Source organism: Schistocerca serialis, chromosome 7, assembly GCF_023864345.2.
Source record: "Schistocerca serialis cubense isolate TAMUIC-IGC-003099 chromosome 7, iqSchSeri2.2, whole genome shotgun sequence".
Classification (NCBI taxonomy): Eukaryota; Metazoa; Arthropoda; class Insecta; order Orthoptera; family Acrididae; genus Schistocerca; species Schistocerca serialis.
The window spans coordinates 273944688-273960708 of record NC_064644.1 but is presented as its reverse complement, the minus strand read 5'-3'; the positions used below and the strand labels follow the sequence as shown (position 1 = coordinate 273960708).

The 16021-nt window shown below is 43.7% G+C and overlaps 1 protein-coding gene across 2 annotated transcripts in view; it reads right to left on the bottom strand.

Annotated features, from left to right (window-relative positions):
- LOC126412649 (ras association domain-containing protein 10-like) overlaps window positions 1-16021 on the bottom strand; it is a 1122590-nt gene that overhangs the window by 702064 nt on the left and 404505 nt on the right. For both annotated transcript variants that reach the window (XM_050082344.1, XM_050082343.1), the window contains exon 2: window positions 10888-10968. The gene's annotated coding sequence lies outside the window, so the exon portion shown is untranslated. The remainder of the gene's footprint in view (window positions 1-10887; window positions 10969-16021) is intronic.

The following is a 16021-nucleotide window of genomic DNA, read 5'->3' as shown; positions in this document are numbered from 1 at the left end:
AAAATCCACGATGGCTGCAACAAGTGGAACATCAGCGACCTTGGCGGGTTAATGTATGGTGCGGCATTATGGGAGGAACGAAAATTGGCCCCCATTTTATCGATGGCAATCTAAATGGTGCAATGTATGCTGATTTCCTACGTAATGTTCTACCGATGTTACTACAAGATGTTTCACTGCATGACAGAATGGCGATGTACTTCCAACATGATGGATGTCCGGCACACAGCTCGCGTGCGGTTGAAGCGGTATTGAATAGCATATTTCATGACAGGTGGATTGGTCGTCGAAGCACCATACCATGACCCGCACGTTCACCGGATCTGACGTCCCCGGATTTCGTTCTGTGGGGAAAGTTGAAGGATATTTGCTATCGTGATCCACCGACAACGCCTGACAACATGCGTCAGCGCATATGCATGTACGAACATTACGGAAGGCGAACTAGTCGTTATTGAGAGGAATGTCGTTACACATACTGCCAAATGCATTGAGGTTGACGGACATCATTTTGAGCATTTATTGCATTAATGTGGTATTTACAGGTAATCACGCTGTAACAGCATGCGTTCTCAGAAATGATAAGTTCACAAAGGTACATGTATCACATTGGAGCAACCGAAATAAAATGTTCAAACGTACGTAAGTTCTGTATTTTAATTTAAAAAACCTACCTGTTACCAACTGTTCGTCTAAAATTGTGAGCCATATGTTTGTGACTATTACAGCGCCATGTATCACTAAACGCAGTAAGTGGTCCAAATAAAACATTCGTATTTCTTTACGTACTACACTAATATGTAATAAAAATGGAGAGTCCTATTTAAAAAAACGCAGTTGATATCCGTTTGAGCTATGGCAGCGCCATCTAGCGGGCCAACCATAGCCCCGTCTGGTTTGGCCCTTCATGGTAGACTACTTTCGTTCTTTGTAGTTTTTTCGTTTGACGCTTATTTCGTGAGATATTTGGCCCGGTCACGATCAATGGACCACCCTGTATATCATTTAAGATATGGTATCTTTGCAACTACAGCGACTGACAAAAGCTGTTCTTGAAACCGTCAAAGTCGGTTTTTTATGAAGTATTGGTGACCAGTTATGTTAAACTATTTTCAAACCAACTGAATGCCCGTGATGAATGGCAGTGTTGACAAGATTAATGGAGTACCTTACACATGGTCGAGACACACATTAACGTGACCACCTTCTGTGTTGGACGTCAACGTACAAGAACCATTCACAGACACCGGATGGCAATAATTGCGGTAGAGGGTATATAAAGCGTGTTTGGGAGAGCGGGAAACAGTTCCGTCGTCATCGTAATGTGCTAACGGATCAGTTTTTCTGCCGTTTAAAACAGCATGATATTTGGCTGTCGGACAAGGCTGGAACAATTTCAGAAACGGCTAAGTTTGTAACCTGTTCATATGCCGCAGTGGTTAAAGTAAACCACGCGTAGCAAAATGGAGCTCTCCAATACTGGCACCGAGGCAACTGTGGTTCACAACGGGCCATAGACGACAGGGGTAAACGGCGGCTGCGGAGAAGTGTACAGGCGAATAGATGCGTGAAGTTGAGCATCTGACCGCCCAGATGAACCAAGAAGCTACCAACATCGGCTCTTCAACGACCGTTCGGCGAACGTTGCTACATGTGGGCCTTCGCAACATGCTCCTGACTGACTACTATTCATCGACGACAAAGTCTGGAGTTTCCACGCCAATGCCGCAACTGGACATACACTGAGTGACGACAGGTGACCTTTTCAGATCCACCTGACGAAGGTATACACTCTGCAACTATCGTCGGAAGGGTCCAGGTCGGACGAGGTGGCGTTATGGTCTCGGAAAAATGTTTTCGTGTGGCATTTCCTGCGTGATCTCGTGATTCGGCAAGGCAAAATAGATAAACATAAGTATACATCTATCCCTGGGGGACTCTGTCCACATGCTGTTTCTTTTTTCCTTGGCAGGAAGGCATCTACCAGCAGGACAACGCAACATGCACACAGCTCTAAGTGTACATGCGTGGTTCTAAGAGCACCAGGATGTGAGTTTATCGTACTCCCCCTGCCACCAAACTACTCAGGTTTAAACCCAGTCGAATCGAGAAACTGTGGGACCACCGCAGTCATGGATCCTCAATCTAGAAACCCAGCGCAGTTGGAGTCAGCACCCCCACATGCGACTGGACCGAGTACTAGGCACCAGTCACCTGTCAATTGTTTTCTTTACACAGGCCCCACTCAGCTGTCAGCTGTTTACTTTACACAATTCAGTAGTGCCTAATATGAGTTAGTACTTCTTCAACGCTGTCCGCCTCCAAAGTTGAGTGATCAGTGCGGCTGACTGACGTGTGCTAGAACAGGGTCAATTCCTTGTACCGTCAGGGATTTTTTATTGGTGGGAGAACTGCATCGGGGTCCAATTAGGCTCTTGATGCCAGCTGAGGAGCTACTTCAAAGTGACATAAAAGCTCAACGGTCTGCAAAGCCTACTAGGCCAGGAGAATGGTGCGCTGGTCACAGCCCTCCATGCAGAATGCAAAAGATGCCCTTTCTGCTTTTCGTCAATGTTGCCATCGCTGCCATGTCATCATGAAGGGTGTTGGTCTCAGGATGATATTTTGTAACCGGTTACTAGTAATAAATAAAAAGTGTTTTGTTTGTGTTTCAATACGAATAGTATGTTACATAATTTCTCTGAAATCAATAAAATTCAGAAGAAAGCTTAGTTTAATATTCTGTCAAGAGAGAAGACACCAAAGGCAAACTATTTCCTGCAAACAGCGCAACTCAGGATCCGTCTACTTTGGGAACGCATCATGAAACTACCAAAAGCTGCTGCCCTGTGTCGTTGATGGACAACCAGTTTCGGTGAAGTGACCATCTCCAAGTCACCTACATATTGTGATATTCGCTATTTTTGGCTTCATTAAAACAGCAAATAGTTAATACTTTCAGCCAGAAGGCAAATACTTGTTTATAAAGAATGATTAATGTATAATAAGGCGTCGCGTAGTGACGGTGGAATTTCATAAATAATGTAATTCGTCGTCTTTGGGCGGCAATATAAACAGAAGAATACGGATCGATATGCGACCCTTCACTATTTTGTTCGCTGGAGAACAAATGAAGCCCTGAGCGCTAAAGACTTGTACTGTTTTTCTTAAGTAAGACGGACACAGATTTGTGGCGGTCTGATCTAATTTTTACTAAATGTATAAAAACGTGTTCCGTCTAACTTTGAGTGAAGTATAAAAAGACGAACTGTTATAACTTATCGTGACGACGCACGGGCGACTCAAGAGGACAATGGCTATACAAAAGAGCGCTCAATGGACATGAAACGGACATAAAAATCTACCGTCATTGTTGTACTAAGCATAAGGTACGATATCTGTTTTAGTTATAATAAATAGTTGTTCTGGAAATACTGAATCATTTAGCAGTGCTCATTCCTATCATCTCCTCAGTATTATTTTCATTTTAATTATGCATTTTGCTAAGATTACAGACACCAAGATCAGCAGTCCAATGTGCGTGTTACATTGACAAAAAAAACCTGTTTTATAGTCTTCTTACGAGGGTTATTCCAAAAGTAAGGTCCGGTTATAAAAAAAAATCAAAACTAAAATGTTTTTTCAAAACAATTGTTTTATTTACATTCCTTACATCTTTATCTATTTTTCTACATAACTTCCATACTTATTTAAACATTTGTCACATCGTTCAACAAGCTTTTGAATGCCCATGTTATAGAAATCGGCCGCCTGTGACGATAACCAGTCCTTAACTGCTTCTTTCACTTCATCATCTGTGTCGAAGCGCTTGCCGCCGAGAAACTCCTTTAAGTAACGGAACAGGTGGAAATCACTTGGCGCCAGGTCCGGACTGTAAGGAGGATGGTCCATCTGTTCCCATCCAAATTTCTTGATCAGAGCTTGCGTTTCATTTGCAGTGTGGGGTCTGGCATTGTCATGCAACAACAAGATTCCAAACGACAAAAGACCACGTCGCTTATTCTGGATTGCACGTCGAAGTTTAGTCAGGGTAGCGCAGTAGGCGGCTTTATTAATCGTTGTTCCTCTCTCCATAAAGTCGACTAACAACACTCCACGTCTATCCCAGAACACAGTCGCCATAACCTTACGTGTTGAGATTGTCTGCTTTGCCTTGACCTTGACTGGCGATGACGTGTGACGCCATTGCATTGACTGACGTTTAGACTCTGGAGTGATGTGAGAAACCCATGTCTCATCCCCTGTGACAACATTGTCTAAAAGACTGTCACCTTCCTTATGATATCGCTCCAAAAAATCAAGAGCAAAAGCCATTCTTTTCATTCGTTGGGGCTCAGTAAGCAGCCTGGGAACCCAACGGGCACACAATTTGTGAAACTTCAAATGTTCAGACACAATTCTGTACAAAGTTGTTCTACTCACATTCGGAAAATGCATGTCTACGTCTGTAATAGTGAATCGGCGATCTTCACGAATTTTTTTGTCAACCGCATTGACCAAATCGTCTGAAATCACTGATGGTCGGCCACACCGTGGGTCATCGTGCACATTATCCCGTCCTTCATTAAAAGCTCGCACCCACTTGCGCACTTTACTGTCGCTCATTATGTTAGGACCGTACACTTCAGTAATCTGCCGATGGATTTCCGCCGATGAATTGTTTCTTGCAGACAAAAACCGTATCACTGCCCTTACTTCACAATCGGCGGGCTGATCAATTGTCTTAAACATTGTAAAGTGACACTGTGAACTACACTCAGCAACAGTAACAAAGCGAATGGCGGCGTTTGACGTGCAAGGCTTGCCGGGAGTCGGCGCGCATGCGTGTTTTGTCGTTGGCGCCAAATTTCAATAGTTACGGCGAATCGGACCTTACTTTTGGAATAACCCTCGTACATCAGCTTTAATACTGAATTTCCCTTTTGTGTGATGTTACAGTCGTTTTTGCGCCCTTAAGAACTTTCTGGTCCCTTAGGAAATTGTTTTGTCATAACAATAACTTCACGACCGGGTATGATCGTATCTACCATCATGAAGTAATTAGAAAGACGATAATGCAATTTCTTAATCAACAGCACGCTAGCTGTGACTGCTTCAAGCCACGCGAAACTGCAAGTAAGGGCTATTCACATTTCATAATGCAATATTTTATGACAATGGTCAATCCATGATTCTTACTCTAATTGTGATTGACAAAACAGTAAGCGAAATCTCAAATTCCAACTTTTCCATTGAATAACAACATCACTTTTATTTTGTTACATCACAATATTAATAACAATGTATAATAAATGGTGCATGTCAAAATAATTATAGTCAAGTTTTGTATACAGCAGATACAAATTAATATTACATCAGATTAAAGAAAGTTTCCTCGGGTATAATGCATAATTATCATTAGCTGATCTGTCTAAATGAAATAGCTAAAATAGAATTTGCGTAAAGGCATGTAATGGAATGGAACAAATAAGTAATAAGGGAACCAATGACACTGTTCTCGGGTCAGCAGCCGCATGATTAAATCATCTGAACACAACATTTTGGCCGTCCATCTGGCCGCCATCTTCAGGTGAGAGAGATGTATGGTAATCTCGCCGGAATTTGCGAGATTAGCATATAGCTTTCTCACCTGAAGATGGTAGCCAATTGGATCGGCGAAATATTGTGTTCAGACGATTGCATCATTCGCCAACAGACACTTCACCAGTTAACACGCTGGGAAGTCTACGAAATCACACCAAGGAGTCAATGGCGTTTTTATTAATTCCTGCTGATGTTGTGCACTTTTTGTATGCATAGTGTCGGGTGCATTCGTCGTGCTACCAGGCACAGAGGTGAAAGTATGGACTGGGGACAGTTCTCCTCACGGCCTAGCACAACAGATCAAACCATTTCACACCCACATTATTACAGACAATTTATACCATCGGACACAGTGTACACAAGTTGTAGATACACACAAATTGACATGAGCACCTGTCATGTATGCACCAATTAGACACTAAGTGCGCAAATTGACAGTCCATTGCACTGTTCAGCTGGCGTTCGTTTTCATATGAGTTCAGTGAAAGTGCTGACAAATTAGAAAAATCAATCGTAATCCCATCAGAGATGCATAACTTGCAATATCTATGTCCTTGGTTGTAAACGATTAGTAAAACTAGTAAAACAGAGGAAGTCCTAAAATGTACATCCTGTAAGGTAGACATTGCAATCTTTTGGTGCCACTCTTTTGGTGCCACCTAGTACACAGGTTGTAAGTGAAGCACGTGTGCTGAAGTTACAAGCCTCATGGAGCTACGATGAAAAATGGGTATAAGGACAGGTTGTTGATTTTTCCCGGCAGCCCAGTCTACACAGTGCAGAAGCAATGGCGAAAATAAAAGCAAGTTACAGGATTGGGCTTAAAATTCAGCGAGCCATAATATCAATGACACTATTTGCTGACGACGTTGCCATTGTCAGTGAAAATTTAGAAGCGTTGCTGAATATGTTGAATAGAATGAGCGGTCTATTAAGGACAAAATAATACAAGGGGTACTCGAAATGGTAACCAATGTCAAAATCAAAAATGTTTATTTCCAACACTTAGCTAAGCCTTCCAGCTGTTTCTCCACATAGTCCCCGCCCCAACTTATACATTTGTCGTATCGTCGTACCAAATTGCCAATACCATCATCATCATCATCATCATGATCATCATAGAAGGCAGCCCCCTGTGCTTTCCGCCAATTCTCTGCGTTGGTCTGCAGCTCTTTGCCTGTTCCACAGTGCTGTCTTCATAGCCAGCGGTTCATGTGAGCAGCAATGAAACTCAAGGGGAGCAATATCCGCCGTGTATGGTGATCTATCAAAGACGCTGCAGGAGCGTCTTGGCTGCCGAAAATTGCCTTGAAGAAAGAAACGCATGTCAGTTACATTATGCGGGCTGCAGGAAATCAGGCGAAATCTCACGGCAGGCAGTCGTATTCGATGTGCGGTGAAGTCAATTGTCTAGGTATTTTTATGTGCTCACTGTGTGCTCAGAACTCGAAAAGAGCGACGTGATGCGATAGACAGGCAACTAGAGACACTGCCCAACACATCAGTGGAAAGCTTCATTGGACTTTCACTGTGGTTTCCATTTCGCACCCTATCTGACATTACTTTCCGAATAGCCCTCTTACATTGAGAGCAAAGAAGAAAGTAGTAAAGAATAAGAACAGCGCAAGGAAAGTGGACAATCACTGGTAAAAGAAGTTTAATAATATCGAGCGTGGGTATTATTCTGAGGAAGAAATTTCTGAAAATATGTGTCTGGAGCACAGCATATTATAGAAGAAAATCATGGACTGTGGTAAATCTGGAAAAAGAAGAGGATCTAAGCGTTTGAGGGGCGCTTTTGCAGAAGGATAGAGAAAATTAAATGCACTGATGAGCTAGGACATGAAGAGATCCTCCATACAACTGGCGAGGAAAGCAGTGTTCTAAAAATACTGACTATAAAAGTGGGCAGGGTGACGGAATATATCAAGGAGTAACGTCTACGGTACCAGAGGGAGCCGTAGAAGGCAAACACTGCAGCGCAAGACCGAGGTTCGAATATATGCAATAAATAATCGAGGTCGTTGGACGTCAGTTGTGCTCTGAGGTGAAGAATTTGAGAGACGAGAAAGAGGAAATCGAGTCTGTATGCATCAACAAATAAGAAAAATGATGTACTTTAAACAAAAGAAGCAAAATATAAAAAAAATTGCAGAACCAAGATTCTCAGTGGCAACCTCTGGGTTGATACCACAGCACTAGAGAGTGTGGTAGTCGTCTGGCTTCTAGCGAGGCGGGTGTTCTGCAGTACGGGCCGGGCGATAAACTGCGCCCCGGCTGACACCTTTGTTAATATCCTCCCACCAACGAAGACCAGCACGCAGGCGCACAAGCTGCGCGGACACCACACCTGGCGCGCAGTCCCTCATGCCGGCTGCCGGTGACGGCTACACGGTCCGCGTGGGCGGCCGGTATTAATGTGCGCCGTGTAATTTGAGCGCTGGGCCCTGCGTCTCGCGAGCGTCCGCGCACTTCTCCCCGCTCTCCGCCCTTCCCACTGGCATCGTCGCCGAATGCCGTGTCACCAATAGCCGACTAACGCCCCACGCTCTGTTTCAGTTTTCTATTGCGCCGTAATGGTCTCACGACACCAAGAGCGTGATGCCGCCCTGGTTCCTTCTTCCATTGGGTAGTGTAAGCCGAAATTATTTCGTTTATCAGTTGTTGTTTTCACATATTCCCTGCCAAAAACGGGATTTTTCCAGGGCTGGTATCACAGGTTCTATTCGTGATAGACATGTTTCGGATGTCCCTTGAGCTGAAGACCACTTGTATACCTATCAGAAGGATCGTCTCGATGTACAGTACTGTGTCAAAATAAGAATATTGCATAGGTCCTCCAGATTAGGCAAATGGAGCAAATCGCTTGTTCTTTTTGCATTACATGTGGCCGACATAGCGCTTTAAGGAGCTTCATGGGCGGTTCCTAAGAAAACGCAAAAAACTTGGTTTTTAGGTACCAAAACGGAGCCAGGGATTCCAAGGTGGTTATGCAGAGCACAATCACCAATACCGGTCAAGTCTTACAGAAGCTCTAAATTCAGAGTCAATACGAGATTCTTTTAATAGTTTCCACAATGATACTCTGTCTCTAAATCTGGCAGGAGCCCCAAAGCGATTGTGGTCGTATGCAAAGTAGACAAGTGGCAAGACGCAATCAAAACCTTCACTGCGCGATAACAACAATCGTGTTATTGATCACAATGCCACTGAGCCGGCGTTATTAAATGCGGTTTTCCGAAATTCTTTCACTTAAGAAGACGAATTAAGTATTCCAGAACTCGCATCAAGAACAACTGCCAACATGAGTAACTTAGAAGCAGATATCCTCTGTGTAGCGAAGCTGCTTAAAACACTTAAGAAAGGCAAGACTTCTGGTCCAGATAATATACTAGTCACGTTCCTTCCAGACTATGTTGATTCAATAGCTCCAAACTTAGCAATCACATACAAACGCTCGCTCGTAGAAAGATCCGTACCCAAAGACTTGAAAGTTGCACAAGTCACATCAATTCCCAAAAAAGGAAACGGGAGTAATCCACTGAATTACGGACCCGTATCACTAACGTCGATTTGCAATAGGATTTCGGAACATATTGTGCTCGAACATTATAAATTACCTCGAAGAAAACGATTTATTGACAAAGAGTCAACACGGATTCAAAAAATATCGTTCTTGTGAAACATAACTAACTCTTTATTCTCACGAAGTAATGACTGCTATCCACAGAGGACGTCAAACTAATTTCACATTTTTAGATTTCCAGCAGGCTTTTGACACCGTTTCTCACACATGACTTCTTATCAAATTGCGAATCCCAGTTGTGTAACTGGATTCGTGATTACCTGTCAGAAAGGTCAGAGTTCTTACTGACTGACGAAAAGTCATGGACTAAAACAGGAGTAATATCTGGCATTCCCCAAGGTAGTTTTACAGGCACTCTGTTGTTCCTGCTCTACATAAACGATTTAGGGGACAATTTGAGCAGCCCTCTTAGGTTGTTTCAAGATGATGGTGTCGTTTACCGTCTTGTTAAATCATCAGATCATCAAAACGAATTGCAAAATGATTTAGACAAGATATTTGTATGGTGAAAAAGTAGCAACTGACTCTAAATCATAAAATATGTGAAGTACCACATGAGCACTAAAAGGAGTCCACTAAATTTCAGTTACACGATGAATCGGTCCCGGCGGAGGTTCGAGTCCTCCCTCGGGCATGGGTGTGTGTGTGTTTGTCCTTAGGATAATTTAGGTTAAGTAGTGTGTAAGCTTAGGGACTGATGACCTTAGCAGTTAAGTCCCATAAGATTTCACACACATTTGAACACGATGAATCACACAAATCTAAAGGCTGTTAACTAAATACTTAAGGATTACAATTACGATACACTGAAATTAGAACGATCACATAGATTATGTTCTGGGAAAAGCAAATGAAAGACTGCGATTTATTGGCAGAACATTTAGAAAATGTAGCAGGTCTACTAAAGAGGCTGCTTACACTACGCTTGTCCGTCCTCTTCTGATGTCCTTACTGACTTCTCATGAAATTTTCCTTGTTTTTCCTCATGGATATTGCAGTTCTTATTGATTGTAGTACAGAATGAACAATGTCACTAGCATATAGACAAGGAAGGAAATGTGCGCTTTAATAGAGTTAACGTAGGAATTTTACACCCGTACATTTTCGTAAACAACCTGTGTGATTTTCGAGCCAGATACAGCCAACAATTGACGATGGAGCGCGCTACGGTCATGTATTCCACGTTGAGGGACACGTATCGTATGCATTCCACGTGAATTCCATGGATCGTGCGACGAAGCCTTTAGGATTGATTGCAGCATCGTAGCGGCTGCTTCGGAGCTGTCCACTTCACGTGTTATTAATCTTTCAAAACTTGGGTTCCAGAATGCTGTGCTCAATTTACAGAACGGGCGGCTTGCAGCTATAAACCATTGTTATAAGTTTATCATATGTTTTCCTGTTTGCCACTGTAGGGCTGACGTGCTGAAACAACTTTAAATGACAGCGTCGTGCTTATACCGGTGTACGGTGTTGAACCAAACGTCGGGTGCGGATCGCACAAGCTGTTTTCCCAGGACACGAGCGCTACGAGTGGAGGACGTATTTTAAGAGACGGCCAGCTCAGCTCGCAGCCTGCTGCTGCGGCCTCCTACGCGCTGACGGCAGTCCTAGTTGTTCTGGTTTCCTCGCAGCTCGCCGATTCCGCTCTGCTGAATAAACATTTATGATAAAAGCTGCGGGTTACTTGTACGTACCTCCGGCTAACTGTGCGGCCTCTAGCAGGGCGTGTTGTAAGTCTTCTCGCGACGATCCCACCACAACGCACACAGCATCACCTGTTGACAGATGACACCGTAACTATAGGACAGAGAATGCCACCAGCAATCCAGACGCGGCTATAAAATCATAAATAATGTAAGTAAGTACTAATATTAGTCAGGCCTGCTAGTATAGTGGTAAAAAGCGTGTCTGGAAACAAGAAGATAGCGAGATCGAAAATCCCGGCCAGACTAAAGAGTTTTTCAGTTTGCCTTAAACATAGCCTTCACCTCTGCTTGATGTGAGGATTGGTCAGGAACGGCTGTCAGTTCAGATTCCCCGCTAAGATTACCGGGGTAGGTAGTAAGCTATAAGGAGGTCTTAACCAGGAGTGGATGTTGAGAGCTCTTAACCAGGAGAGGATATTGACTATCTGATGTTGATAATCTTCACCATCTACATACGTATTCCGCAAGTACCGTGCGGTGCGTGGCGAAGGGTACCCCGTACCACCACTAACCATTTCCTTAGCTGTTCCACTCGCAAATACAGCGAGCAAAAAACAACTGTGTATGTGCCTCCGTATGAGCTCTAATTTATTTTATCTTCAGCATCCTTACGTGAAATGAACGTTGACGGCAGTAGAACCGTTCTGCAGTCAGTTTGAAACGCCGGTTGTGTAAATCTCATTAGTGTTCTTCGAAAAGATCGTCTTCACTCCGGGGATTCCCCACTGAGTTCCCGAAGCATGTTCTTCATACCTGTGCATTCTTCGCAAAAATCTAGTAGTCCGCCTCTGAATTGCTTCCATGCCTTCATTTAACCTTATCTTGAACGAATCCCGAACACTTAAGCAGCACTCAAGAAAGGGTCGCACTAGTGTCGTATATGCACGCTACTAATGTTGTGTTCGAACATTATGGAATTGGTTTTCCTACTCATCTGCATTAACTTACGTTTTTCTACGTTTATATCTAGCTGCCATTCATAATACCAGCTAGAAATAGTGTCTAAGTCATCTTGTATCTTCCTAGACTCATTCAATGACGACACCTTCCCAAACACCACAGCTTTATCACCAAACGCTGTCCACCAGATCATTTATAAATATAGAAAATAACACACTCCCCTAGAACACTCCTGACGATACCCTTGTATCTGATCAACACTCGCCATCAAGCACAACGTTCAGAGTTCTGCTACTTAGGAAGTCTTACAGCCACTCGCATATCTGGGAACCTATTCCGTATGCTCGTACCTTCGTTAACAGTCTGCAGTGGAGCACCGTGTCAAATGATTTTCGGAAATCTGAAAATATTGAAACTCACTCTTGCCGTTCATCCATAGTTCGCACGATATCATGTGAGAAAAGGGCAAGCTGAGTTTCGTAGGAGCGACGCGTACTAAAACCGTGTTGATCATATTGGGATCATAAACATGGTGTGTCATCACGGCTAACTACCACTATGCTCCAATATTGCACTATTATTGAGGAATTCCTGGGTATAGTTTCGCTATTCCTAACGAAAATCGCCTTCTACCCTTTCAATGTCCGCCCCCGGTAGCTGAGTGGTCAGCGCGAAAGAATGTGAATCCTAAGGCCCGGGTTCGATTACCGGTTGGGTCGGAGATTTTCTCCGCTCAGGGACTGGGTGTTGCGTTGTCCTATCCATCATCATTTCATCCCCATCAACGCGCAGGTCGCAGAAGTGGCGTTAAATCGAAAGATTTGCACCCGGCAAACGGTCTACCCGACGGGAGCCCCTAGTCACACAGCATTTCCATTATATACCCTTTCGATCAGTCACGGAAGATACTGCTACGGTTACAGCACATCCCAGTGAATCCTAGTATTCAAGTACAACGTGTCGTCCACGTCCACTAGAAGAGGAAAGAATCGCCATTAACACGGTGAAAAAAAATCAATTCTTTCGCCATCTTTCCGATGATATGCTCTAAATATCGCACACGCGACATTATCTTGCATAAACTGTGTGGCAGTAGGTGAGGAGCATATGCTTCCACATTGAGAGATTCTGCCCTAGGACTTGCATACTCTGTCAAGGAATACAGCTCCTCTGTGTGGTTGAATAGAAGATGTGTGTGGAAACTAGCTGTCAAACTTCGCAACACGATGTATCTTATCAGTGGATGCATTGAAAGTTCACCCCCTGCAATGGTTACCAGTGCTGTGCCACATTTCCCCAACAACGCTACGCAGAAAGAGGATTCAAATTGATCCAAAACTATCAGAGCATAACGACATTCCTCATACACTACGGGATCAAAAGTATCCGGACACTCCCAAAACATACGTTTTTCATATTAGATGCATTGTGCTGCCACCTACTGCCAGATACTCCATATCAGCCCCTCACTAGTCATTAGACATCTTGAGAGAGCAGATGCGGAACTCACTCACTTCGAACGTGGTCAGGTGATTGCCTGTCACTTGTGTCATACGCCTATACGCGAGATTTCCACAATCCTAAACGTCCCTAGGTCCACTGTTTCCGATGTGATAGTGAAGTGGAAACGTAAAGGGACGCGTGCAGCACAAAAGCGTACAGGCCAGCCTCGTCTGTTGACTGACAAAGACCGCCAGCAGTTGAAGAGGGTCATAATGTGTAACACGCAGAAATCAATCCAGACCATCACACAGGAATTCCAAACTGTATCAGGATTCACTGCAAGTACTTTGACAGTTACGTGGGAGGTGAGAAAACTTGGATTTCATGTTCGAACGGCTGCTAATACACCACACATCACGCCGGTAATTGCCAAACGACACCTCGCTTGGTGTAGGAAGCGTAAAAATTGGACGACTGAACAGTGAAAAAACGTTGTATGGAGTGACGAATCACGGTACACAATGTGGCGATCAGATGGCAGGGTGTGGGTATGGCGAATGCCCGGTGCACGTCATTTGCCAGCGTGTGTAGTGCCAACAGTGAAATTCGGAGGCGGTAATGTTACGGTGTCGTCGTGTTTTTCTTGGAGGGGGCTTGCACCCCTAGTTGTTTAGCGTGGTACTATCACAGCATAGGCCTCCACTGATGTTTTAAGCACCTTCTTGCTTCCCACTGTTGAAGAGCAATTCGGGGATGGCGATTGCATCTTTCAACACGATCGAGCACCTGTTCATAAAGCACGGTCTGTGACGGAGTGGTTACACGACAAGAACATCCCTGCAATGGACTGGCCTGCACAGAGTCCTGACCTGAATCCTTTAGTACTACTTTGGGATGTTTTGGAATGCCGACTTCGTGCCAGGCCTCACCGGCCGACATCGATACCTCTACCAGCGCAGCACTCCGTGAAGAATGGGCTGCCAGTCCCCAGGAAACCTTCCAGCACCTGATTGAACGTGTGGCTGCGAGAGTGGAAGCTGTCACCAAGGCTAAGGGTGGGCCAACATTATACTGAATTCCAGCATTACCGAAGGAGGACGCCACGAACTTGTACGTCATTTTCAGCCAGTTGTCCGGATACCTTTGATCACATAGTGTATATCACTGAGAAGATTGAGACGAGGAACCCCTATTAGTCTTAGCGGATCAACAATTAGACACACACTTGAATATCATTGCACAGTGGTGGACAGACTGCAGCGCCGACAACGTGACGATCCAATGGACCACTTCCGTCTCCATACAAACACCGACTGGGCTGGAACGTTCCCACCGATGTTGGAAAGCTCTTACCAGGGTTCAAATGTTACATGGAGACTTGCAGGACGTTCTGTACAAATGTGGCAATTCCTCAACCTCTCTGTGTGGCTGTGGTGCTCTGCGTCAGACAGTTGACTGTACTATGAATGGCTGCAACGTCAAGGCGTACCCAGAACCAAAAACGGATTGGCACGAAGTGAAAGCTGCTGCAATTTCAAGGCAAGATGGTTTAGACATTAATGTATAACGATTATGCTTGCTACCCATGTTCCTTAATCCAGTCAACTTTATTAGTGTAAATTTCGTGTTCATTTAATTTACTTTTTATTACTTATCTTATAGGTCATTTTAAATTACTTTTTGTAGCTGATCTGAATGTTCATTCAACTGCTCATCTTAATGTACAACTTATGAAATGTACTCGCAGTTGCGAATATGGATAACCATCAGCTCTACAATGTAATGACGACAGTGAAAATTTGTGCCATACCGGGATTCGAACACGGATTTTCTTCACATCGCGAGCGGTCAACTTACCACTGCAGTCTTCAGTTTAGCACAGACGTTATTTTCTCTAGCGGAATTCCATGTCTGGCAGGATTCCATGTTGTACCAGGAGCCAACAATGCTGCAGCTAAGCTATCGCGACATTAATGCACCACTCAGAAGTAACTGTCTGCGGGTCAAGGGGTCAGATAAATAGAAGTACACTGACTCAGACACACGGAAAGACTGTGCAGTGGATCGGTACCTCTGAAAGAGACATGTAAACTCGTTGCGAAAGAAGATAAACCTCACTTGGCTAACGATTCGCCTGAATACAGAAACGGGAAAACTCTTTCGAGCATTACAAATGTTATGCCACATTACGCAGCTTGAAATTAGAGAAAGCGGTGATGCACAGCTACACCGTAAATCCACAAACCGCAAATGGATTTATTCTACTTCGCTCGAGCGAATTCACGTATCAGTTTCCTTCATCGCAACTTACGGTTGCCTTTACATAATATGTTTTTCTGTCTTATTTTGGAAAACAGTCTGTAAGTCCTTTCAATATATTATTACTTTGACAAGAAGACTGCATAGTCAGCAAACTTGTATATAATAGAGTGTTGCCTTAGAAATAAATACAAGTAATTTTCTAATACGACTTACAAAGATAACATTAAAATAATATGCACAACAACTCTGAAATTTTGTTGCTGTTGCTGTTGTTGCTGTTAGTGATGGTTTGATAACTGCCACGCTAGTTTACCTTCGTCACTTCAAATAGCTGCATAACTACTCGACCTTACATACAGCTGAGGTTTACTGTATCACAACTCTCGGCTCCCTATATAACTTCCACTCCGCTCGTTACCCTCCATTACCAAATTAATTATATCTTTATACCTCAGGATATGTCATATCTTTCTCTTACTTCCTTTAGTCAACTTGTACATAAATTTCTCTTCTCCAG